A 27,915-nucleotide genomic window follows, 5' to 3' on the forward strand; every position below is an offset into this window, starting at 1 on the left:
TTTTTGCGGTACGCGGGCCTCTCATTGTTGTGGCCTCTCCCGTTGCGGAGCACAGGCTCCGGACGCGCAGGCTCAGCGGCCATGGCTCACGGGCCCAGCTGCTCCGCGGCATGTGGGATCTTCCCGGACAGCGGCAGGAACCCGCGCCCCCCGCATCGGCAGGCGGACTCCCAACCACTCCGCCAGCAGGGAAGCCCTCTCTCCTTTTGAAAGGTAAACGTTTAACCTTCTGGACACGCATTTAAAACTCTTTGTTTGTACAGTGAACATTGTGCCTCAGCCAGTTCATCTCAGCAAGAGCTAACTATGGAGGGTCAGGGAAATTTGCCACAAGCGAGTTATTTATAGGTAGTTTCTGTGACATGCTCTCCTAAATTTAGCATCTTAATGAACTTCTCCAGATTAAGGAGTAACTGTCTTGCACTCTCCCACCCTTTGTGTAAAAAATTTAGCGCATACTTAGACTGATTATTTTCTTTCCTGTGTTAGAACATTCAAACAGTTCTTTTCTCAAAATACTTCCTAGGCTGCCTTTGCTCCACATTATCCTTTTTCTGCAGGGGGGCGGGGCATGGTTATCCCCTATCAGAACTTTGTTACCAGAGCTGACCCTCCGCCCTGCCCTTCTCAAGCCTCTACACAGCCCTAAGACTCCACATCCAACTGTCTGATGCAGGGGTCAGCAAACTTTTTCTTGAAAGATCTAGATAGTACATATTTTGGGATTTGTGGCCCATAGTTTCTCAGCTGCAACTACTCAACTCTGTCCTTGTAAATGCCAAAGCAGCCATAGACAATATGTAAATGAATGTATTTGGCTGTGTTCTTTTATAACTTTATTTATAGAAGTGGAAGTCAGGCCAGATTCCCCCCATACCACCCTGCCCCCAGGCTGTAGTTTGCTGACCCCTGATCTACATGCTTGTTGAAATAATACCAGTCAGACTACAACCCCTGGGAATTTGGAATTGCGACCCTGAGGCTGAGTTAAGTAATAACTGTGGGTTGCTAAGCAGGAAAGTTGGGCAAACTGCGTGGGGGCCAGTGGTGGATAGCTGGGATCACTATTTGGGACAGTCATAGGCCACATGCAAGCAAAAAACAAGCAGAAAAGCCAATCTGCAGAGAGAATGAAGCAGACATATGAAGAAACACCAAGACTAGAGACCATAAGATGAGAGAGAGAAGGGGGGGGAAGGGGAGTTCTTGTAAAGTTGGCTGTGCTTCCCACAGTTGTATCTCACGTAATCCCTGCCTATTTTTACATTCATTCCTCCTTCCCTTTAGCCAGCAGGCATGAATTCTGTTTCTTGCAACTAGATAACCCCGAACTCAATCAACCTTTTATACTCTAGGCATTCCAAATAACTGGCAATTCTCAAACTTGAACAGTCACCTCTCACATAACCAGGCTTTGCTAGGTGCACGGCCACTGCCCACCCCCACACTGCCACTTCCATTCTATAGTCTTTTCTTTTGTCATATTTTGCTCAGGCATCATCTGTGGCTGAGTTAGGACTCAGTTCCCACTGCTCCTTAAGTAAAGCTCTATCACTGCACTTACAATACCACATTATTTTCTGATTTGCTGGTCTATAATATATATATATATATTTTGGCCATCCTCACAAAATGTATTTATTCATTTTTTTTCTTATTAGTCATCCATTTTATACACATCAGTGTATACATGTCAATCCCAATCGCCAAATTCATCACACCACCACCTCCACCCCTCCACCACTCTCCCCCCTTGGTGCCCATACGTTTGTTCTCTACTTCTGTGTCTCAATTTCTGCTCTGCAAACCGGTTCATCTGTACCATTTTCTAGGTTCCACATATATTCATTAATGTACGATATTTGTTTTTCTCTTTCTGACTTACTTCACTCTGTATGACAATCTCTAGATCCATCCACATCTCTACATATGACCCAATTTCGTTCCTTTTTATGTCTGAGTAATATTCCATTGTATATATGTACCACCACTTCTTTATCCATTCGTCTGTCGATGGGCATTTAGGTTGCTTCCATGACCTGGCTATTGTAAATAGTGCTGCAATGAACATTGGGGTGCATGTGTCTCTTTGAATTATGGTTTTCTCTGGGTATATGCTCAGTAGTGGGATTGCTGGGTCATATAGTAATTCTATTTTTAGTTTTCTAGGGAACCTCCATACTGTTCTCCATAGTGGCTGTATCAATTTACATTCCCACCAACAGTGCAAGAGGGTTCCCTTTTCTCCACACCCTCTCCAGCATTTGTTGTTTGTAGATTTTCTGATGATGTCCATTCTAAGTGGTGTGAGGTGATACCTCATTGTAGTTTTGATTTGCATTTCTCTAATAATTAGTGATGTTGAGCAGCTTTTCATGTGCTTATTGGCCATCTGTATGTCCTCTTTGGAGAAATGTCTATTTAGGTCTTCTGCCCATTTTTGATTGGGTTGTTTTTGTTTGTTTGTTTTTCTAATTTATTTATTTATTTATGTTTGGCTGCATTGGGTCTTCATTGCTATGCACGGGCTTTTATCTGGTTGCATTGAGCGGGGCTACTCTTTGTTGCGGTGCATGGGCTTCTCATTGTGGTGGCTTTTCTTGTTGCAGAGCACGGGCTCTAGGCATGCGGGCTTCAGTAGTTGTGGCATGCAGGCTCAGTAGTTGTGGCTCACAGGCTTAGTTGCTCCACGGCATGTGGGATATTCCCAGACCAGGGCTTGAACCCATGTCCCCTGCATTGGCAAGCACATTCTTAACCACTGCGCCACCAGGGAAGTCCTTGGGTTGTTTGTTTTTTAAATATTGAGCGGCATGAGCTGTTTATATATTTTGGAGATTAATCCTTTGTCCATTGATTCATTTGCAAATATTTTTTCCCATTCTGATGGTTGTCTTTTCATCTTGTTTGTAGTTTACTTTGCTTTGCAAAAGCTTTTAAGTTTCATTACATCCCATTTGTTTATTTTTGTTTTTATTTCCATTACTCTAGGAGGTGGATCAAAAAAGACCTTGCTGTGAGTTATGTCAAAGAATGTTCTTCCTATGTTTTCCTCTAAGAGTTTTATGGTGTCTGGACTTATATTTAGGTCTCTAATCAATTTTGAGTTTATTTTTGTGTATGCTGTTAGGGAGTGTTCTAATTTCATTCTTTTACATTTGCTGTCCAGTTTTCCTAGAACCACTTATTGAAGAGGCTGTCTTTTTTCCATTCTATATCCTTTCCTCCTTTGTCATAGATTAGTTAACCATATGTGTGTCGGTTTATTTCTGGGCTTTCTATCCTGTTCCATTGATCTATATTTCTGGTTTTGTGCCAGTACCATATTGTCTTGATTACTGTAGCTTTGTAGTATAGTCTGAAGTCAGGGAGCCTGATTCCTCCAGCTCCGTTTTTTTCCCTCAAGACTGCTTTGGCTATTCGGGGTCTTTTGTGTTTCCATACAAATTAAAAAATTTTTTGTTCTAGCTCTGTAAAAAATGCCATTGGTAATTTGATAGGGATTGCATTGAATCTGTAGATTTCTTTGGTAGTATAGTCATTTTCACAATATTGATTCTTCCACTCCAAGAACATGGTATATCTCTCCATCTGTTGGTATCATCTTTAATTTCTTTCATCAGTGTCTTATAGTTTTCTGCATACAGGTCTTTTGTCTCTCTAGGTAGGTTTATTCTTAGGTATTTTATTCTTTTTATTGCAATGGTAAATGGGAGTGTTTCCTTAATTTCTCTTTCAGATTTTTCATCATTAGTATATTGGAATGCAAGAGATTTCTGTGCATTAATTTTGTATCCTGCAACTTTACCACATTCACTGATTAGATCTAGTAGTTTTCTGGTGGCATCTTTAGCATTCTCTATGTATAGTATCATGTCATCTGCAAACAGTGACAGTTTTACCTCTTCTTTTCCAATTTGTACTCCTTTTATTTCTTTTTCTTCTCTGGTTGCCATGGCTAGGACTTCCAAAACTATGTTGAATAATAGTGGCGAGAGTGGACATCCTTGTCTTGTTCCTGATCCTAGAGGAAATGCTTTCAGTTTTTCACCATTGAGAATGATGTTTGCTGTGGGTTTGTTGTATATGGCCTTTATTATGTTGAAGTAGTTTCGCTCTATGCTCACTTTCTGGAGAGTTTTTATCATAAATGGGTATTGAATTTTGTTAAAAGATTTTTCTGCATCTATGGAGATGATCATATGGTTTTTATTCTTCAGTGTGTTAATATGGTGTATCACATTGATTGGTTTGCGTATATTGAAGAATCTTTGCATCCCTGGGATAAATCCCACTTGATCATGGTATATGATCCTTTTAATGTGTTGCTGAATTTTGTTTGCTAGCATTTTGTTGAGGATTTTTGCATCTATATTCATCAGTGATATTGCTCTGTAATTTTCTTTTTTAGTAGTACCTTTGTCTGGTTTGGGTATGAGGGTGATGGTGGCCTTATAGAATGAGTTTGGGAGTGTCCTTCCTCTGTAATTTTTGGGAAGAGTTTGAGAAGGATCAGTGTTAGCTCTTCTCTAAATGTTTCATAGAATTCACCTGTGAAGCCATCTGGTCCTGGACTTTTGTTTGTTGGAAGATTTTAAATCACAGTTTCAATTTCATTACCTGTGATTGGTCTGCTCATATTTTCTATTTCTTCCTGGTTCAGTCTTGGAAGGTTACACCTTTCTAAGAATTTGTCCATTTCTTCCAGGCTGTCCATTTTATTGGCATAGAGTTGCTTGTAGTAGTCTCTTAGGATGCTTTGTATTTCTGCCATGTCTGTTGTAACTTCTCCTTTTTCATTTCTAATTTTATTGATTTCAGTTCTCTCCCTCTTTTTCTTGATGAATCTGGCTAATGGTTTATCAATTTTGTTTATCTTCTCAATGAGCCAGCTTTTAGTTTTATTGATCTTTGCTATTGTTTTCTTTATTTGTATTTCATTTATTTCTGCTCCGATCTTTATGATTTCTTTCCTTCTGCTGACTTTGGGTTTTGTTTGTTCTTCTTTCTCTAGTTCTTTTAGGTGTAAGGTTAGATTGTTTATTTGAGATTTTTCTTGTTTCTTGAGGTACGCTTGTATGGCTATAAACTTCCCTCTTAGAACTGCTTTTCTGCATCCCATAGGTTTTGGATCATCATGTTTTCATTGCCATTTGTCTCTAGGTATTTTTTAATTTCCTCTTTGATTTCTTCAGTGATCTCTTGGTTATTTAGTAACGTATTGTTTAGCCTCCATGTGTTTGTGTTTTTTACGTTTTCTTCCCTGTAATTAATTTCTAATCTCATAGTGTTGTGGTCAGAAAAGATGCTTGATATGATTTCAATTTTCTTAAATTTACTGAGGCTTGATTTGTGACCCAAGATGTGATCTTTCCTGGAGAATGTTCCATGCGCACTTGAGAAGAAAGTGTAATCTGCTGTTTTTGGATGGAATGTCCTATAAATATCAATTAAGTCTGGTCTATAGTGTCATTTAAAGCTTGTGTTTCCTTATTAATTTTCTGTTTGGATGATCTGTCCATTGGTGTAAGTGAGGTGTTAAAGTCCCCCACTATGATTGTGTTACTGACGATTTCCTCTTTCAGAGCTGTTAGCAGTGGCCTTATGTATTGAGGTGCTCCTATGTTGGGTGCATATATGTTTATAATTGTTATATCTTCTTCTTGGATTGATCCCTTGATTATTATGTAGTGTCCTTCCTTGTCTCTTGTAACATTCTTTATTTTAAAGTCTATTATATCTGATATGTGTATTGCTACTCCAGTTTTCTTTTGATTTTCATTTGCATGGAATATCTTTTTCCATCCCTTCACTCTCAGTCCATATGTGTCCCTAGGTCTGAAGTGGGTCTCTTGTAGACAGCATATATATGGGTCTTGTTTTTGTATTCATTCAGCACATCTGTGTCTTTTGGTTGGAGCATTTAATCCATTCACGTTTAAGGTAATTATTGATATGTATGTTCCTATTACCATTTTCTTAATTGTTTTGGGTTTGTTTTTGTAGGTTCTTTTCTTCTTTTTGTGTTTCCCACTTAGAGAAGTTCCTTTAGCATTTCTTGTGGAGCTGGTTTGGTGGTGCTCAATTCTCTTAGCTCTTGCTTGTCTGTAAAGCTTTTGATTTCTCCATCAAATCTGAATGAGATCCTTGCTGGGTAGAATAATCTTGGTTGTAGGTTCTTCCCTTTCATCACTTTAAGTATATCATGCCACGCCCTTCTGGCTTGTAGAGTTTCTGCTGAGAAATCACCTGTAAACCTTATGGGAGTTCCCTTGTATGTTATTTGTCGTTTTTCCCTTGCTGCTTTCAATAATTTTTATTTGCCTTTAATTTTCGCCAATTTGATTACTATGTGTCTCGGCATGTTTCTCCTTGGGTTTATCCTGTATGGGATTCTCTGCACTTCCTGGACTTGGGTGGCTATTTCTTTTCCCATGTTAGCGAAGTTTTCGACTATAATCTCTTCAAATATTTTCTCTGGTCCTTTCTCTCTCTCTTCTCCTTCTGGGAGCCCTATAATGCGAATGTTGTTGCATTTAATGTTGTCCCAGAGATCTCTTAGGCTGTCTTCATTTCTTTTCATTCTTTTTTCTTTATTCTGTTCTGCAGCAGTGAATTCCACCATTCTGTCTTCCAGGTCACTTATCCGTTATTCTGCCTCAGTTATTCCGCTATTGATTCCTTCTAGTGTAGTTTTCATTTAAGTTATTGTATTGTTCATCTCTGTTTGTTTGTTCTTTAATTCGTCTAGATCTTTGTTAAACATTTCTTGCATCTTCTCGATCTTTGCCTCCATTCTTTTTCTGAGGTCCTGGATCATCTTCATTATCATTATTGTGTATTCTTTGCCTTTTCATCTTGTCTATCTTTCTGTGAATGTGGTTTTTGTTCAACAGCCTGATGGATTGTAGTTCTTCTTGCTTCTGCTGTCTGCCCTCTCTGGTCTGTAATTTTAACTATAACTTTCATCTCTGTGCTAAGTACAGTGCCTGGCACATAGTAGGAACTGAGTATGCTTACTTAATGAATGAAGTAAAGGTACACATTGGTACACAGATCTGTAAAATACAGATGTGTTCCAAACAGGTGATATGTTCCAAAAGGGATCCTTGGATGTCTCTTCCAGCTTCATGAGCCCAAACAGAAATAAAATAAGTGATGAAATTGTTCATATGTAAAGGATTATAGAAATGGACTTAATATGCTGTTATATTCAACTTCACTAAAAGTGTTGTTCAAACCTATATTCTTACTGAAATTTTTCTCTGCCTATTTTATCAGTAACTGAATATGTTAACATCTCCCACTAAAATTGTCAATTTTTATTCTTCCTTGTCATTCTGTAATTTTTGCTTTATGTACCATGAGGTTGTGTTATTAGAACAATACAAATTTAGAATTTAAAAAATCCTCCCGGCCAATTAAATCTTTATCATTATGAAGAGTCTCCCTTTATCTCTAGCACTACTTTTTGTTTTAGAGTCTACTTAATCTATTCCAGCTTTCTTTTGGTAGTATTTCATGGTTTAGTTTTTTCCATCCCTTTTCTTTTGAACTTTTTGCATTTTTATAGTTTAGATATATCCCTTGTAAACAGCATGTAGTTGGATTTTGAATTTTTGTCTAGTCTGACAGTCTGTGCTAGCTGGGTACATGGACCAGTGGCCCCAGGTTCATCACACCTCCTAATATTTATGTCCTTAAATAGTTCCCTCCCCTTGACTCTAGAATGGACCTGTAATTTGCTATCCAGTAGAATGTGGCAGAAGTGACAATGTCCTATTTCCAAGCCTAACCCATTTGGAAGCCCTGAGTTTGTATATAAGAAGTCTGCCTATCTCCCTGGAGAGACTACATGGAGAGGCATATGGAAAGGAAGAAGTCATGAAACTATTTGTACAAAAATCAAAGAATCCAATCAACGGTTAGAACCAATGCCCTATACATATGATCTCAGTCAAGCTGGTCCAGCTAACACTCACCATTGGAGCCATGCTAACTGATGTGCCAGACATGAGAGTAAAGCTATCTGGGATGCTTTAGCCCCAGCAGAAAATCACCCACAGATGAGATAAGCCATTCCCTTTGTGTCCTATCCAAGTTCCTGACCCATAGAATCATGAAATATTGGTAAAATGGTGGTAAAGTTACTAAATTTGGGGGTAGTTTGTTGCACAGCAATAGGTAACCAAGGGAGACCTTCAAGATGGTAAAGGAGTAATACATGGAGATCACCTTCCTCCCCACAAATACATCAGAAAAACATCTACATGTGGAACAACTCCTACAAAACACCTACTGAATGCTGGCAGAAGACCTGAGACTTCCCAAAAGGCAAGAAACTCCCCACGTACCTGGGTAGGGCAAAAGAAAAAACAGAGACAAAAGAATAAGAACGGGACCTGAACCTCTGGGAGGGAGCTGTGAAGGAGGAAAAGTTTCCACACACTAGGAAGCCCCTTAACTTGCGGAGATGAGGAGTGGCAGCAGGGAAGCTTCAGAGCCATGGAGGAGAGCACAGCAATAGAGATGCAGAGGGCAAAGCAGAGCGATTCCTGCACAGAGGATCAGTGCTGACCAGCACTCACCAGACTGAGAGGCTTGTCTGCTCATCAGCCTGGATGGGTGGTGGCTGGGAGCTGAGGCTCTGGCTTCAGAGGTCAGATCCCAGGGAGAGGACTGGGGTTGGCAGCGTCAACACAGCCTGAAGGGGGCTGGTGCACCACAGCTAGCCGGGAGGTAGTCCGGGAAAAAGTCTGGACCTGCCTGAGAGGCAAGAGACCATTGTTTCGGGGTGCACAAGGAGAGGGGATTCAGAGCATCACCTAAATGAGCTCCAGAGATGGGCATGAGCCACAGCTATCAGCACAGACCCCAGAGACAGGCATGAAATGCTAAGGCTGCTGGTGCAGCCACCAAGAAGCCTGTGTGCAAGCACAGGTCACTCTCCACACCTCCCTTCCCAGGAGCCTGTGTAGCCCACCACTGCCAGGGTCCTGTTATCCAGGGACAACTTCCCCGGGAGAACACAAGGCACACCTCAGGCTGTTGCAATGTCATGTCTGCCTCTGCCGCCACAGGCTCACCCCGCATTCTGTATCCCTCCCTCAGATTGAGTGAGCCAGAGCCCCCTAATCAGCTGTTCCTTTAACCGTGTCCTGTCTGAGTGAAGAACAGACGCCCTCAGGAGACCTACATGCAGAGGCAGGGCCAAGTCCAAAGCTGAATCCCAGTAGCTGTAAGAGAAAGAAGAGAAAGAAGAGAAAGGGAAATGTCTCCCAGCAGCCTCAGGAGCAGCAGATTAAATCCCCACAATCAACTTGATGTACCCTGCATCTCTGGAATACCTGAATAGACAATGAATCATCCCAAAATTGAGGTGGTGGACTTTGGGAGCAGCTGTAGACGTGGGGTTTGCTTTCAGCAACTAATTTGTGTTTGGTTTTATGTTTATCTTACTTTAGTATTTAGAGTTTACTATCATTGGTAGATTTGTTTGGTTGCTCTCTTTTTTTCTTTATGTATAGATATATGTATATTTTCCTTTTTCTCTTTGTGTGAGTGTGTATGTGTATGCTTCTTTGTGTGATTTTGTCTGTATAGCTTTGCTTCTACCAGTTCTCCTAGGGTTCTGTCTGTCTGTTTGTTTGTTTGTTTTTTGTTTTAGTATAGTTTTAGTGCTGTTTATCATTGGTGAATTTCTTTTTTGGTTTGGTTGCTCTCTTCTTTTTTCTTCCTTGTTTTCTTTTTATTACTTTAAAATTTTTTTATTTAAACAAATTTTTTAATAACTTTAACCTATTTTATTTTTTTCTTTCTCTCTTTCTTTTTTTCTCCCTTTTCTTCTGAGTCATGTGGCTGACAGGGTCTTGGTGCTCCAGCTGGGTGTCAGGCCTGTGCCTCTGAGGTGGGAGAGCCGAGTTCAGGACACTGGTCCACCAAAGACCACCGGGCCCCACCAGTTCAGGACACTGGTCCACCAAACACCTCAAATGGCAAAAGATCTCCCAGGGATCTCCATCTCAATGCTAAGACCCAGCTTCACTCAACGACCAGCAAGCTACAGTGCTGGACACCCTATGCCAAACAACTAGCAAGACAGGAACACAACTCCACCTATTAGCAGACAGTCTGCCTAAAATCATAATAAGGTCACAGACACCCCAAAACACACCACCGGACACAGTCTTGCCCATCAGAAAGACAAGATCCAGCCTCATCCCCCAGAATACAGGCACCAGTCCCCTCCACCAGGAAGCCTACAAAACCCACTGAACCAACGTTAGCCACTGGGGCAGAGAGAAAAAACAATGGGAACTACGAACCTGCAGCCTGCGAAAAGGAGACCCCAAACACAGTAAGTTAAGCAAAATGAGAAAACAGAGAAGCACACAGCAGATGAAGGACCAAGGCAAAAACCCACCAGACCAAACAAGTGAAGAGGAAATAGGCAGTCTACCTGAAAGAGAATTCAGAGTAATGATAGTAAAGATGATCCAAAATCTTAGAAACAGAATGAACAAAATACAGGAAACGTTTAACCAGGACCTAGAAGAACTAAAGAGCAAATAAACAATGATGAACAACACAATAAATGAAATTAAAAATTCTCTAGAAGGAATCAATAGCAGAATAACCGAGGCAGAAGAACGGCTGAGTGGCCTGGAAGATAACATAGTGGAAATAACTACTGCAGAGCAGAATAAAGAAAAAAGAATGAAAAGAATTGAGGACAGTCTCAGAGACCTCTGGGACAACATTAAATGCACCAACATTCGAATTATAGGGGTCCCAGAAGAAGAAGAGGAAAGGAAATGGACTGAGAAAATATTTGAAGAGATTATAGTTGAAAACTTCCCTAATATGGGAAAGGAAATAGTCAATCAAGTCCAGGAAGTGCAGAGAGTTGCATACAGGATAAATCCAAGGAGAAACACGCCAAGACACATATTAATCAAACTACCAAAAATTAAATACAAAGAAAAAATATCAAAAGCAGCAAGGGAAAAACAACAAATAACATACAAGGGAATCCCCATATGGTTAACAGCTGATTTTTCAGCAGAAAGTCTGCAAGCCAGAAGGGTGTGGCAGGACATACTTAAAGTGATGAAAGGGAAAAACCTACAGCCAAGATTACTCTACTCACAAGGATCTCATTCAGATTTGACAGAGAAATTAAAACCTTCAGAGACAAGCAAAAGCTAAGAGAATTCAGCACCACCAAACCAGCTTTACAACAAAGGCTAAAGGAACTTCTCTAGGCAGGAAACACAAAAGAAGGAAAAGACTTACAATAACAAACCCAAAACAATTAAGAAAATGGTTATACAAATATACATATCAATAACTATCTTAAATGTAAATGGATTAAATGTTCCAAGCAAAAGACACAGACTGGCTGAATGGATACAAAAACAAGACTCAGATATGTGCTGTCTACAAGAGACCCACTTCAGACCTAGAGACACATACAGAGTGAAAGTGAGGGGATGGAAAAAAATATTCCATGCAAATGGAAATCAAAAGAAAGCTGGAGTAGCAATTCTCATATCAGACAAAATAGACTTTAAAATAAAGACTATTATAAGAGACAAAGAAGGACACTACATTATGAGCAAGGGATCAATCCAAGAAGAAGATATAACAATTATAAATATTTATGCACCCAACATAGTAGCACGTCAATATATAAGGCAAATGCTAACAGCCATAAAAGGGGAAATTGACAGTAACACAATCATAGTAGGGGACTTTAACACCCCACTTTCACCAGTGGACAGATCATCCAAAATGAAAATAAATAAGGAGACACCAGCTTTAAATGATACATTATACAAGATGGACTTAATTGATATTTATAGGACATTCCATCCAAAAACCACAGAATACACTTTCTTTTCAAGTGCTCATGGAACATTTTCTAGGATAGATCATATCTTGGGTCACAAATCAAGCTTTGGTAAATTTAAGAAAATTGAGATCGTATCAAGTATCTTTTCTGACCACAACGCTATGAGACTAGATATCAATTACAGGAAAAAATCTGTACAAAACACAAACACATGGAGGCTAAACAATACATTACTAAATAACCAAAAGATCACCGAAGAAATCAAAGAGGAAATCAAAAAATACCTAGAAACAAATGACAATGAAAACACGATGACCCAAAACCTATGGGATGCAGCAAAAGCAGTTCTAAGAAGGAAGTTTACAGCAATACAATCCTACCTCAAGAAAAAAGAAACATTTCAAATAAACAACCTAACCTTACACCTACAGCAATTAGAGAAAGAACAAAAAAACCCTAAAGATAGAGGAAGGAAAGAAATCATAAAGATCAAATTAGAAATAAATGAAAAAGAAATGAAGGAAACAATAGCAAAGATCAATAAAACTAAAAGCTGGTTCTTTGAGAATATAAACAAAATTGATAAACCATTAGCCAGACTCATCAAGAAAAAAAGGGAGAAGACTCTAATCAATAGAATTAGAAATGAAAAAGGAGAAGTAACAACTGACACTGCAGAAATACAAAGGATCATGAGAGATTACTACAAGCAACTATATGCCAATAAAATAGACAACCTGGAAGAAATGGCCAAATTCTTAGAAAAGCACAACTTTCCAAGACTGAACCAGGAAGAAATAGAAAAGATAATCAGACCAATCACAAGAACTGAAATTGAGACTGTGATTAAAAATCTTCCAACAAACAAAAGCCCAGGACCAGATGGCTTCACAGGTGAATTCTATCAAACATTTAGAGAAGAGCTAACACCTATCCTTCTTAAACTCTTCCAAAATCTGGCAGAGGGAGGAACACTCCCAAACTCAGTCTACGAGGCCACCATCACCCTGATACCAAAACCAGACACAGATGTCACAAAGAAAACTACAAACCAATATCACTGATGAACATGGATGCAAAAATCCTCAACAAAATACTAGCAAACAGAATCCAACAGCACATTAAAAGGATCATACACCATGATCAAGTGGGGTTTATCTCAGGAATGCAAGGATTCTTCAATATATGCAAATCAATCAATGTGATAAACCACATTAACAAACTGAAGGAGAAAAACCATATGATCATCTCAACAGATGCAGAAAAAGCTTTCGAAAAAATTCAACACCCATTTATGATAAAAACCATTCAGAAAGTAGGCATAGATGGAACTTACCTCAAAATAATAAAGCCCATATATGACAAACCCACAGCCAACATCATTCTCAATGGTGAAAAACTAAAACCATTTCCTCTAAGATCAGGAACAAGTCGAGTTTGTCCACTCTCACCACTATCATTCAACATAGTTTTGCAAGTTTTAGCCACAGCAATCAGAGAAGAAAAAGAAATAAAAGGAATGCAAATCAGAAAAGAAAAAGAAAGCTGTCACTGTTTGCAGATGACATGATACTATACATAGAGATTCCTAAAGATGCCAGCAGAAAACTACTAGAGCTAATCAAAGAATTTGCTAAAGTAGCAGGATACAACATTAATGCACAGAAATCTCTTGCCTTCCTATACACTAATGATGAAAAACCTGAAAGAGAAATTAAGGAAACAGTCCCATTTACCATTGCAACAAAAAGAATAAAATACTTAGTAATAAACCTACCTAGAGAGACAAAAGACCTGTATGCAGAAAACTATAAGACACTGATGAAAGAAATTAAAGATGATACAAACAGATGGAGAGATATACCACGTTCTTGGAGTGGAAGAATCAACATTGTAAAAATGACTATACTACTCAAAGCAATCTACAGATTCAGTGCAATCCCTATCAAACTACCAATGGCATTTTCCACAGGAGTAGAACAAAAAATTTCACAGTTTGTATGGAAACACAAAAGACCCCAAAGAGCCAAAGCAATCTTGAGAAAGAAATACGTAGCTGGAGGAAACAGGCTCCCTGACTTCAGACTATACTACAAAGCTACAGTAATCAAGACAGTATGGTATTGGCACAAAAACAGAAATATAGATCAATGGAACAGGATAGAAAGCCCAGAGGTAAACCCACACACATATGGTCACCTTATTTTTGATAAAGGAGGCAAGACTATACAATGGTGAAAAGACAGCCTCTTCAATAAGTGGTGCTGGGAAAACTGGACAGCTACATGTAAAAGAATGAAATTAGAACACTCCCTAACAGCATATACAAAAATAAACTCAAAATAGATCAAATGTAAGGCCAGACACTATAAAACTCTTAGAGGAAAACATAGGCAGAACACTCTATGACATAAATCACAGCAAGATCCTTTTTGATCCACCTCCTAGAGAAATGGAAATAAAACAAAAATAAACAAATGGGACCTAATAAAACTTCAAAGCTTTTGCACAGCAAAGGAAAACAAAAAGAAGACAAAAAGACAAGCCTCAGAATGGGAGAAAATATTTGCAAATGAAGCAACTGACAAAGGATTAATCTCCAAAATTTACAAGCAGCTCATGCAGCTCAATATCAAAAAGCAAACAACCCAATCCAAAAATGGGCAGAAGACCTAAATAGCCATTTCTTCAAGAAGATATACAGATTGCCAACAAACACATGAAAGGATGCTCAACATCACTAATCATTAGAGAAATGCAAATCAAACCTACAATGAGGTATCACCTCACACCAGTCAGAATGGCCATCATGAAAAACTCTACAAACAATTAATGTTGGAGAGGGTGTGGAGAAAAGGGAACTCTCTTGCACTGTTGATGGGAATGTAAAGTGATATAGCCACTATGGAGAACAGTATGGAGTTTCCTTAAAAACCTAAAAATAGAATTACCATACGACCCAACAATCCCACTACTAGGCATATACCCTGAGAAAACCATAATTCAATGTTCATTGCAGCACTATTTACAATAGCCAGGACATGGAAGCAACCTAAGTGTCCATCGACAGATGAATGGATAAAGAAGATGTGGCACATATATACAACGGAATATTACTCAGCCATAAAAAGAAACGAAATTATGTTATTTGCAGTGAGGTGGATGGATAGAGTCTGCCCTGCAGAGTGAAGTAAGTCAGAAAGAGAAAAACAAATACCGTATGCTAACACATATATATGGAGTCTAAAAAAAAAAATGGCTCTGAAGAACCTAGGGCCAGGACAGGAATAAAGATGCAGACATAGAGAGTGGACTTGAGGACATGGGGTGGGGGAAGGGTAAGCTGGGACGAAGTGAGAGAGTGGCATGGACATATATACACTACCAAATGTAAAATAGCTAGCTAGTGGGATGCAGCCACATAGCACAAGGAGATCAGCTCGCTGCTTTGTGACCACCTAGAGGGGTGGGATAGGGAGGGTGGGAGGGAGATGCAAGAGGGTGGAGATATGGGTATATATGTATATATATATAGCTGATTCACTTTGTTATAAAGCAGAAACTGACACACCATTGTGAAGCAATTATACTGCAATAAAGATGTTAAAAAAGAAAATAGGTAACCAAAAAAATCTTTTTCATTATATTAGCATCTGTTTTTACTTAATGTAATTAGCGATATTTTTGGATTTAAATCTACCATCTTATTAAGTACTTCCTATTTGTCTTGCCTGTTATATACTGTTAGTTTTGTCCTATTTTATACTTAGACTGATTACCTTTTATTAGTCCATTTCTTCTCTCCTTTTAGATTAGAAATTGTATGATGTGATGGTTAATTTTATATGTCATTTGGCTGTGCTACAGTGCCCAAATATTTAGTCAAACATTATTCTAGATGTTTCTGTGAAAATGTTTATTGGATGAGATCAACATTAAAATTAGTGTAATTTTTTTTTTTTTCGGCGTGCGGGCCTCTCACCGCTGTGGCCTCCCCCGCTGCGGAGCAATAGGCTCCGGATGCTCAGGCTCAGCGGCCATGGCCCACGGGCACAGCCGCTCTGCGGCATGTGGGATCCTGCCGGACCGGGACACAAACCCATGTCCCCTGCATCAGCAGGCGGACTCTCAATCACTGCGCCACCAGGGAAGCCCAATTAGTGTACTTTGAGTAAAGCAGATTACCCTCCATTACATGGGTGAGCTTCATCCATTCAGTTGAAGGCCTTAATAAAACAAAGACTGATCTCCCCTGAGCAAGAAGGAATTCTGCCAGCCGACTGATTTTGGACTCTAACTGCAATTCTTCCTTGGGCTTCCAGCTTGTCAGACTACCCTGTAGATTTTGGACTTCCAAGCCCCTCCATAATCACTTGAGCCAATTCCTTAAAATAAGTGTCTCTCTCTCTATCTCTCTCTCTCTCGCTCTAGCTCTTGCTCTCACTCTACACACACGCACACACATACACACACATGCACACACATATACACACACACGCTGTTAGTTCTTTTTCTCTGGAGAACCTTGACTAATACACATAGTCTTATATCATTCCTTTAGTGATTTTTGTAGAGATTACAAAATGTATTCTTGACTTAGAGTCTATTATTAATTGTAACTTTTTCCATTCTCCTAGACAATGCAGATTTTAGAACACTTGATTCCTTTTCCCCTCTCCTGACATATACAGTTGTGTATTTTTAAATACAGAAGACATTACTATTGACTTAAATAGTTAATATCAATATTCATGTAGAATTATCCACCACATATTTATTATTTTGATTGATCTTTATTTCCTGTCTTTTTAAAAAATAAATAAATTTATTTATTTATTTATGGCTGTGTTGGGTCTTCATTGCTGCATGCGGGCTTTCTCTAGCTGCAGAGAGCGTGGGCTTCTCATTGCGGTGGCTTCTCTTGTTGCGGAACATGGGCTCTAGGCACGCAGGCTTCAGTAGCTGTGGCATGCGGTCTCAGCAGTTGTGGTTCGTGGGCTCTAGAGTACAGGCTTAGTAGTTGTGGCTCACGGGTCTTGAGCACAGGCTCAGTAGTTGTGGTGCATGGGCTTAGTTACTCCACAACATGTGGGATCTTCCCAGACTAGGGCTCGAATCTGTGTCCCCTGCACTGGCAGGCAGATTCTTAACCACTGCACAACCAGGGAAGCCCTCCTAATGTATCTCTGATTTGACAATTAGGATAATTTCCTTCTGCCTAAAGAATGCCACTATCAATCTGCTGGTGACAAATACTCTATTTTGAAAATTTTACCTTCATTCTTAAAATATTTTAGAAATATTTAGTCCTTTGAAGTTATCATTCTATCATTTTCTGGCTTAAGATAGTTTTGTTATAAAGTAAGTTGTGGGACTTCCCTGGTGGTCCAGTGGTTAAGACTCCACACTCCCAAAGCAGGGGGCCCAAGTTCAATCTCTGGTCAGGGAACTAGAGCCTGCATGCTGCAACTAAAAGATCCTGCATGCCACAACAAATATCCTGCATGCTGCAACAAAGATACTTCATGCTGCAAAGAGGATCCCACAACTAAGACTCAGCACAGCCAAATAAATAAATAAATAAATATTTTTTAAAAAATTAGTTGTAAGTCTAATTTTTGTTTCTTTAAAGATCAATTCTTATTTTCTCTAGCTGCTCTTAAGATTTTTGTCTTTGGATTTTAGCAGTTTTTTCATGATGTGTTTATGTGTCAATTGTGTTGATTGAAAAATTTTTTTTATCCTGCTAGGGATTCATTCATTCAAATATTATTTCTGCCCAATACTGTCTTTTCTTTCCTTCTGGAATTCCATTCACGTGCATATTAAACTTTATCACTGTATCTTCTACATGATTTCCCTGTGTTATGTATTTTCTATACTTTTTATTGTTTGTGCTTCATTCTGAGTATTTTTTTCTGACTTATCTTCTAGTTCCCTAATTTTATATCTGTGTCTAATATGTTATTATACCCATCACTGAGTTATTTTCAGTTAGTGAACTTTTTGGTTCTAAAATTTTCATCTGATTCTTTTTTCAAGTTTCTAGTTATCTGCCTAAATTATTAATCTTGTATTTTATTTATTTATATATAGTAAGCATTGTTATTTTTAAATCTATGTTTGATGATTTCACTCTCTGAACTCCTTTTGGGTCTGTTTTTGTTCTCTGTTGTTTCTGCTGATTTTCTTTCCTTGTATGACTTACTTTTAATTGTGCACTAGACTTTGTATTTGCAAAATTATTAGTAGAAATGACTTCAGGTCTAGCGTGATATTACTTTACTCCAGGAAGGATTTTAGTTTGCCTCTACCAAGGGCTTGTGGGTATTAGCTCAAGGGAATTATCCTAATCCACTCTCAGGGTTGAGATGTTTTGAAAATGAGATGTCACCCATTTACTTTTAGGATGTAGCCATTTGGATTCCTAGTACAAAGCAAGGGAGTTTCAACAGAGCTCTCCTCCTGCCTCCTTAGCACACCCTGAATTCCAATCATTGTCCCTCATCCCTGCTCATCCTCTCAGCAACCTTCTATGGAATGGATAAATGGATGTCCCTGGGCCTCCATCATTCCTCAGATCCATGGCCTGGTAATTCCTATCTTATTAACTCTCTGATGCCTTTGAATTGATTTTTAAATATTTTGTTGAGTTTTTCTAGTCTCCTCAATAGGAGGATTGGTCCAAATTAATCCCAATACCAGGGTTTATACAAATGTAGCTATGATTAAACATAGGTAGTTGTTTTTAAGAAGGACTTTGAAAACGATCCTTAAAGGAAACAAGAATTAAGACTTTCATTCACAATCTTTTGAGTCCAAGTGGCAGCTCAGTATTTAGGAATGTTGTATCCTAGTTCTGATATCATGTGAGGAAAGTTACTTCTTTTATTGACAAATACTATTGAACATCATCTTTGTTCTGAAAGCTATTCTAAGATATTACATTATAAGGATGAAAAAGACATGATCACTGACCTCAAGGGGCTTGAAGTCTAGATTCCATGTTGGTAAACTGGTTACTTTTGGATGCATCAATTCATGATCAAAAAGTCTTTTGTTAAAAACACATGATACAATGATAAATACATTTAAAATTTAAACATGTATATTTGAGTTCCTATCACTTTTCAACCTAAACATGAGGGCATTTTAAACAATATATTTTCTAATGCATTTGTCTTCTAGTAAAGTTTACTAATGAGTAAGTTCTTTTAAAGTATTTTGGAGAAAGAAGAATACAAGCTTCAGGACTTCCCTGGTGGTGCAGTGGTTAAGAATCCACCTGCCAATGCAAGGCACACAGGTTCCAGCCCTGGTCCGGGAAGATCCCACATGCTGTGGAGCAACTAAGCCCGTGTGCCACAACTACTGAGCCTGTGCTCTAGAGCCCGCAAGCCACAACTTCTGAGCCCGCATGCCTGAACTACTGAAGCCCATGTGCCTAGAGCCTGTGCTTGGCAAAAAGAGAAGCCACCGCAATGAGAAGCCCGCACACCACAATGAAGAGTAGCCCCTGCTCGCCACAACTACAGAAAGCCCGTGCGCAGCAACGAAGACCCAACACAGCGAAAAAAAAATAATAAATAAATTTATTTTAAAAGAAAAAAGAATACAAGCTTTGCAGGAGATCTTAAATGCCAGGATCCTTTTTTTCCTAAAGAGTTAGGCTCTGGTTTCCTAGACTTTTTACTCTTGTAAACTCCTGGGAAAAAGCTACTCACTGTGAAACATCATTATTTTTAGTCAGAGCTTTTCCTTGGTAGGTATTCAAAGCCCTCTAAAATAGCCTCTAAGTATAAAAAAGTGTCCCTGGACTCTGAACTGTGTGACAGATTTCCTAAGAGACCTGAGCCTTACCCGCAGAGATTATTTAAATGTGCCAGCCTCTCTGGGGTGAATCAGTCAGTAGAGAGGACCAGCAGAGAAAGCTTAGTGGATGCGGATGCAGTTGATTCATTATTTGACCATGGACAAGTTACATCACTTTTCTGGATTTGTTTTCCCATCCATGATAGATTGGGCTCCTAGATGATATATCTCTAAAGTATATATAACTTCCAGTTCTCAAATTCTGCAATTCTTCTGAAATTGAGGAGGATTGTTTTGTCACCTGAGTTTAAAATAGATTAGAAGGAAAAACAGAAACTAAAGTTCCATATATCAAGTAAGACACTAGTGCAATAATCTATAAGGAGATGAAACCTATGTTAGTGGCCACCATGACAATGAACAGCAGAGATAAAACAAGACTGAGGTCTGAGGAGACTGTCGCTCTCCAGAAGCCACCTTCTCTCAAACTTTCTTCCTTCTTACCTCTTCTCCCTTTCTGCTACACTGTTCCTCTAGAAACTTCCTTGACTTTGTCCACATGAGGGGGTAGCAGTGATTCAGCTTGTGATTCAGGGAGAAAGTGAAGCAACTCTTGCTTCAACTGAAGCACATTGTACAATTTGCCTTGTCGTCTCTTACTCTGAATGCAGCTTCGAGGCCCTCCAGGACAGTGCAATGAAAAACAAATGGAACTAGTAGATGACTGGACAAATCGTATAAAGTGTTTTCATCTGTGGAATGAGGGAATGAAACTTCCATTTTTGTTATTATATATTGTGATTCCTATAATTCTTCTGTATCTCTGTCACCCCCACAGCTTGACTTGTTTAATTGTCAGTAGGCAGCTTGTTTCATATTCTGCCCACTTTATACTTAGAGCCTAGCACATATACAGTTAACATTCATTTTTCAGGAAGGAAATGAACTTCTGTTAGCACCTACTGTGCCTCAGTCACTCTCCAGGTCTCTTTCATATACCCTTTAAAAAAAAATCCATTCAACACATTTGTGAGACAGGTATCACTACTCTAGTTTTTGAAGAGGTAGATATAGGAATTCAGAGATTTAATTATCAGGATCAAAATGATAGCAGTAAAATGGAGGCTTAGTTTTGTCACTTACCCTCTATTTGCCAGGTTATTTTTCTATGCCTCAGTTTCCTTATCTGTAAAGTTGGAATTAGTAAGAGTTAGAATAGGGTTGGCAGATTTAGCAAAAAACAAAAACAAAATAAACTAGGAAGTATTTCCCAAATGGTACATTCTTATGCTGAAATTCACATTTAGCTGGGCACACCTGTATTTTATCTGGCAATGCTATTTTAGCACTATGGTTACGACAATGCATGTAAAGAATTTAGCCCAACCCATATCACTTAGTGAGCGCCCAGTAAATGCTTATTAAATTTTGGATCTGATTCCTAAGTCTTTTCTTTTTTTCTTTTTTACCTCAGACACGTTGAGATTAGTTTCCACACAAAATTTCAGTCAAGCGAGGGTGATACTACTTTAAGTTTCTATTAGTTCTTTATCGTTCCTAAAGCTCTTTCAAAGTCTGGCCAATGGCGGAAAGCTCCTGAGGAAACCCACAACAGCTCGCGCTTTTGAGGGCCGTCGCTGCAGTCGCAGCACAGGATCCGCAGACGGACCAGCCGGGCGGCCACCCGTCGCTCCGCCCAGCCGCGTCCCGCCTCCGCCCCATCTCGGCCACTCAGCGGCCGCGCCGCGCCCCGCCGCATTCCTATAGGTCCTTTGCGGGGCAAGCGAGGCCTTTCCATTTTCCCGCCTTCCCCAGCCCCTCCTCAGCCCGAAACCCGACTGGCCCACAACGTCTCCGCCCTGCTTTCCGTGCGAGCCCCGCCCTTCCGGACACCGCATCCCCCTTCCTCCCACACCCGCCGCCTGGGCAGCCTGCCGGGTCCCAGTCTTGGCCCCCCGGTAGGAGGTGGGAGGGGACAGGGAGGGACGGGAGGAGCCCCCCTCCCAAGGGGTCGCTGGAGGCGGGGACCGGAGGGAGGGGCGGGGCTCATCTCCTTGGCGCCGCGTTGCCATGGCAGCGGGGGAGGGCGGAGGGAGGGGAGGAAGAGAGCCGGAGGGGGATGTGGTACTGCCGCGGCCGCCACCGCAGCTGCCGCTGCCTGCTCGTTGCCGCGTCTTCCCGGAGGCGGCTACTGGAAGCCGCCGGGAGCAGCTGCGGTGCTCTGCCATATTGTGTCTTCCCCTGCTTGTTCCTCACCCCTCCGCTGCGGCGGCCGAGCTGACGGTGAGTCCCAGGCGGAGCGGCGCCCTCCCCAGCCGGCGCCGCCCGGCGTCCGCGCTCCGGGCAGAGCGTGCGGCGGGTGCTGGGCGTGGGGTGCGGAGGCGGCTGTCCCGTGACGGGCCCGGACATTTTTGTCCCTTGAGGGATTGGCGCTGGCGCGGGGGTCTCCCCTGCGCGCGCCTTGGGTGGCGTGTGGGCTCCCGGGGGGGTGGCGAACTGAGGGTAGTGCGGCCCCGTGAGGAGTTAGGAGTTTTTCCTGAGGGGTGTAATGACCGCCCGGGAGCGGGTGTCGCGCGGCGGAAACCGCGGCGAGGGGTGCCGGCTCTTCAGAAAGGCTTGGAGGTGGCCCCGAGGACCCTTAGGGCTCGACTCGGGACGAATCTGCTGTTGGGGGAAGCGCCCCAAGCCCGTCGGGAGTCTTTGCAGCACACACACACCCCCTCCCCCCGCGCCCGGCATAAAGTGCAGCAAGACGTGCGGGGCGTGGAGCCCTCGCCCGGCCAAATAGTGCCCGGGGAGGCTCCGGGCGCGGCCGGCAGTGAACTTCGAGCGGCGGGGCGGCTGGGCGTTGGGGGTGGGCAGGGGCGGGTTCCGGATGTGGGGGTGGCCGACCCAGGCACCCTCTGGCCCCTCCTCCAGCGGGCGCCCGGGGGGCCTCCGAGGATGGCTGTCTTGGTGGGATGGGAATTAGTGTTTCAGCGCTGCAATATGGACACTTCCTGTTCGCCGCTTCTCTTGGGCCCTTGGTTATCTGCCCTTACCGGGAAGGTGAGAGGTCGTGTGGGCGTGTGCGAGGCCCTTCAGGCTTCTGAGTTCGCCCCATCGCAACAGCAGCGAGGCTGGAATCCGGGAGGACAGTGGGAGTCAGGGGAAAGCGGCCCATGTGCGTAGTGCTCCGTCTTACTCAACTCCACCCCATTGCCCCTTTGCAGAATGCCTCTATTCCCATCGCAGCTCACGGGAGTTGGCGTGTCTTAATTCACTGGGGGCAGACTCTCGGGATCTTCCTGGACCTGATTTCTGCTTTAAAGCCTCTTTAAAGCAGCCTCTGTACTTGGTTTTCTCCTTACAGAAAAAAGTCTTAGCGTGCAAAGAAATGACACATACTTTATTTCTTCTACCCCAACTCCGAGGTTATTATTTCCAGGTTAGTTTACGCTGTTAATCTTGTCTTCTGATTGTGACAGCCACGTGGCCGGTTGAGTGTAACTGAGCGCCCTAGCGCAGCCAGGGCTGAGGCTTCCCTGGTAGCCAGGGGGCTTTGTAACCATGCAGTAGCTTTGCATCCACATGTATTTTGGTGTTTTCTGAGATGGGGAAGTGGAAAAAGCTGAACCGTTCATGTCTATCTCTGTTCCAACCGAATGGAAGACTTTGTTTTCTAGCAGTCCTTGTAAGGTATATATTGACATTTTTGCTTTCTGCTGTTTTGATGATTTATCTTTAAAATCTAAGCAGCAGTGTTAGGTACCATTAAGGAGTGATGGGGAATAGAAGAGTACATTACGAAGTTTCTCAACTTTGGAAAAAAAAGTTTGAATTTCAGAGTCGTTAATGAGAGTTTCTAATGTAATCAGAAATAATCACATTCTGCAGGATTTCTGCAGAATAGTTTCATAAAAATCTCACTTTTTCTCTTTTTACATAAAAATTGTGATCTGAAAAGATATAAATATATTACCAGTGAAAATACTTGTTTAGGGATAAAATAAATACTTGTTTGATTTGTGCATGGGCACTTTCTTAAGCTTTTTTAAGGAAAAGTATTAACAGTTTATATAAATGTTAACATCAACAGATATTAAGGGAATGAAATGAAAGTTTTAGAGTATATAAAAGTAAAAGGTCAAGGACCGAAGAGCAAAAAATTAATAAAAAGTAAAATAAATAAAATGAAATAATTTTAAATAAATTATTCTAAAGTAAGGTAAAAAAAGGTTGAAGACAAACTTTTGGAGAGTTTGTAATTTTTAGAATTACATACAATCCTTGGTTACTAGTGCATCATGTTTCATTTTGTAAATGTTTTGGTGAATTTGAATTATTTCTATAACATGTTTTTATTTGAATCAGTTTTACTTGAAGAGTGCTAAACCACAGAAAACACTTAGAATGTTTAAAAGAACTGTGTGGAGAAGTTACAGTAGTACCATTTATTAGAATTTTAATTCTAATTCTAATTCAGTGAAGCTAATAGTTAAAAAGATTGGAGAGGCTTAGGTGCGGGAAAGATAATGCAATTGAGAAATGAATATGTGTGCTGACCACTGAGAGCAGTGCATAGTTGAGAAAGAAAACTAAATGAGGTGAAGAAATACTTATATAAAGCAGGAAGCGCTGAAAACATATGCTGGGAGATAGCTACGTTATTAGTTATGGAATCCGGCTATCAAATAAAACTTTAAAAATTGCCATCCAAACAAGGATTAATCTTGTTCTGATGTTAGCTTGTATGTGTGTGCCTTGCTTTTAGATTGTTGTCATTTTAGTAAGTGGGTTTTGCATAAATGCAAAAAGGTCCTCCAAAAACAAAGTTTTGAGGGCCCAATTCTTTGCTGATTTTTTTTTTTTTTTAATTTTTAATTTTGGCTGTGTGAGGTCTTCGTTGCAGCCCGCAGGCTTCTTTCTCTCTAGTTGTAGTGTTCGGGTTTTCTCTCTCTAGTTGTGGCGCACTGGCTTAGTTACCCCACAGCGTGTGGGATCTTAGTTCTCTGACCAGGGATCAAACCTGGGTCCCCTGCATTGGAAGGCGGATTCTTTGGGAAGTCCCTTTGCTGATTTCTTAGGGAAGAAAAAGTGTTCTAATATTTGATCCCTATTCTTGGGTTGAAGAGACATGATTAATATATGTGAAAAAAAGTTTACAATGTGAGATGATATAGATAGGGGAGGCTTCTTGAAGAAAGTAAGGCTTTTGTTTTCAAAAGTCTAACCTTCATGTTACTCCCATTAGATTAATTTTCCTAAAGGTTATATCACTTTAACAACCAAAACACCTTATATCAAGCATAATACCAAATTTCTTCTCAAGATTTTTCAAACTTTGGTCCCAGTCTTCTCCCTTCTTATCTTCCACTGATGTACAGGAACTGCTCATTATTCACTACTTCAACATGGTATAACAATTTACTACTTTTTACGTTTGCTGATACAACATTTTTCTGTTGGAAATGCACCTGCACACATCCTCTTAACTGTTGAAGATCTTCTCAAACTTGAGGCTTGGTTAAAATCTTGATTGCCCTGCTAGCCTTAGAATCATAGAATTTTAGACCTGTCTTCCACCTCTCCAACTGAAATTCTTTTCTCTAATAGCATATTATTCTGTTGGGTTGTAGCATTCTATACTGCCTTGTTTTTATTTAATAAATATTTTTTGAGCACCTACCATGTGCCAGGCATTGTTACAGTAACTGAGGCTACAGCCTTGAATAAGACAAATTCCCATATTCTTTGTTATCTTTTTAGGTTTTATCACCCCAAGAAAATTATAGTCTTTGACCACCCAGAGGAGTCTTTTTCCCCCCACCTCAGGTATATGTTATATGCTTAGTGAGTATTTGATTATTTTCTGAGTAAAGGAAAGGCAGCACTTATGAGGTAGAGAGATGGATGGAAAGGTCTTTCTTTATAAGTGAAAGGTACAAAGGAATAACCAATTATGGATGGGCTTGAAAACATCACTTTTGAATTTAAGCATGGTTTAATGCCGAAAAAAAAAAGTGGCATTTAAGCTTGGGCATGATAGGATAAAATCCTTATTTGAGGAAGGTTCATTTGACAGCAGTGTGCAGGACTAATTATTGACTCTGGGAAGGAAAGAGATCTATTAAAGGACAAATTAGTAACTTTGAGAAGGAGGTTTGGAAGGGGAGCATAATCAAGAAGATGGTGAGTTTAGTTGGAGTGTTAGGTGAGTGGGAGATATCAAGGTGAATATAATCTTTAATGACTAGAGATTAGAGCTGTGAGATAACCATTCCATATAGAGGTGACAGCTAATGTTACAATTTTTTGTTATAGAGTTAGTAATTGAAGTGTTGAGGCCTAAGAATGATGCTTTGGGAAACAAGAATAAGGGGCATCTGCTTTGGTCATATGTGACTTCATAATTAATACTGTAGACTTGTTCAGTAACTTAATTTCCACTCTGTGAGAGTGGTACCAAATATATAGGAACCAAAAGAATGTTTATCATCATTCACTTCCAAAGGATTTTGATTCATATATTTCTTATTACCCTTACCCTAACTTTTTAAATTTAAATAAACATTTAATTTTAGAATAGTTTTACAGTTACAGAAAAATAGCAAGATAGTACAGTATACCTCACCCAGTTTGCCCTATTGTTAACATCTTACATTACAGTGGTACAGTTGTCACAACTAAGGAAACAAAATTGCTACTTTACTATTAACTAAATTACATACTTTATTCAGATTTCATTAGTTTTTCCCTAGTATCCTTTTTCTGTTCCAGAATTCTAGTTTCTCAAATTTTTCTTATTTCTGATGATTGTGACAGTTTTTAGGAGTACTGGTCAGAAATCTTATAGAATGTCCCTCAGTTGAGATTTATCTAACATTTTCCTCATGATTAGACTGGGGTTAGAGTTTTAGGGAGGAAGACAACAGAGGTGAAGTGCCATTTTCTTCACAGCGTATTAGGGTATATACTAAGAACATAAAATTGATACAGTGTTAACAAATGTTGATCACCTGTTTGAGGTCTTCCCTGGGTTTCACTCCCCACCCAGTCATACTCTTTGGAATAAAGTTTCCAAGCACAGCTCATGCTCGAGGCCTTGACCTAATTTTAATTCATGTATATTTTTATTTCCCTCAACCTAATTTTCTTGTCCATAAATAAACATTAAACTTGGACAAATATTCATTGAGCATCTTCTGTATTTAAGTGCTAAGGATATAGTGGTGAGCAAGAGACATCATTTCTACTCTTTTGGAGTCTGCCTGATGTGAACATAAAGTAAATAGAATTTATCCCCTCACCTACATAGGTCTTATTTCACTGACAGTTGTAAGCATAGTATTACTGTAAGCCTAAAAGGCTAAATAAAGTTCTTAAGTAGCCATTTAGAAAATATGCTGTTATCAAAAAGATTAAATATATATACCATTAAAATAACCATCTTTTTGCTACCAACATGGATAAGGGAAAATTACTTTGATTCTGTCCAAGTAGGTGTATTACTGTTTAATTAGCAGAATAGTTTAATTATTGTTAATTATCTTCATATCTTGTAAAGTTTTCAGGTTGTATAAGAAAATTCTTGGCTTCTTGATTGTATTTCAGAGGTATTTGGTGCTTTTGCTACTTAGAGGTTTTTTTCTAAGAAGTAGTTTGAAAGACGTGTTGAATAAGAATTTCAGTTAATTTTTTCTACTTAACTGGGTTAACTAAAAGCACTGTTACTTTGGACTCTTATTGAAATTCTCCCTAAAATGTATTATTAATACATTTACTCTTTTCACATTTTATAGTGTTCAGCCCACTGAGCATAATTTAATATTTAAATTAGAATTTTGACACATAGAACAGTTAGAGTTTTTATATAACCTTGGAGGTAGAGAATTGAGGAAATTGATAAACTTACATCCTTGTGGTTTGTTTATCTTAAAAGAGGAAATACAGGAAAACAGGAAGAGATTTCTTGTAAATTGAGATTTTACTGTTCCTTCTGCCAGCCCTATGCCTCTGTCCAACTCCTCCATCCTTAAAAGTTCAATTTAAATTCTACCTCTATGCTGATTGAGCAACATTTATTAATAATCATGGCAACAATTACTACCTTTTATCAGGTGCCTACTATGTTCTGGCCTGGCATTATACTAGACACATGAGTATATAATTTAATTCTCCAAAACAACTGTGCAGGACATATTTTATTATAAAGAAACAGAAGTTATGTAAATGCAGACCTGGGTGTTTAAGCCCAGGTCTGTCAGATT

Source organism: Lipotes vexillifer, unplaced genomic scaffold, assembly GCF_000442215.2.
Source record: "Lipotes vexillifer unplaced genomic scaffold, Lipotes_vexillifer_v1.1 scaffold666, whole genome shotgun sequence".
NCBI lineage: Eukaryota > Metazoa > Chordata > Mammalia > Artiodactyla > Lipotidae > Lipotes > Lipotes vexillifer.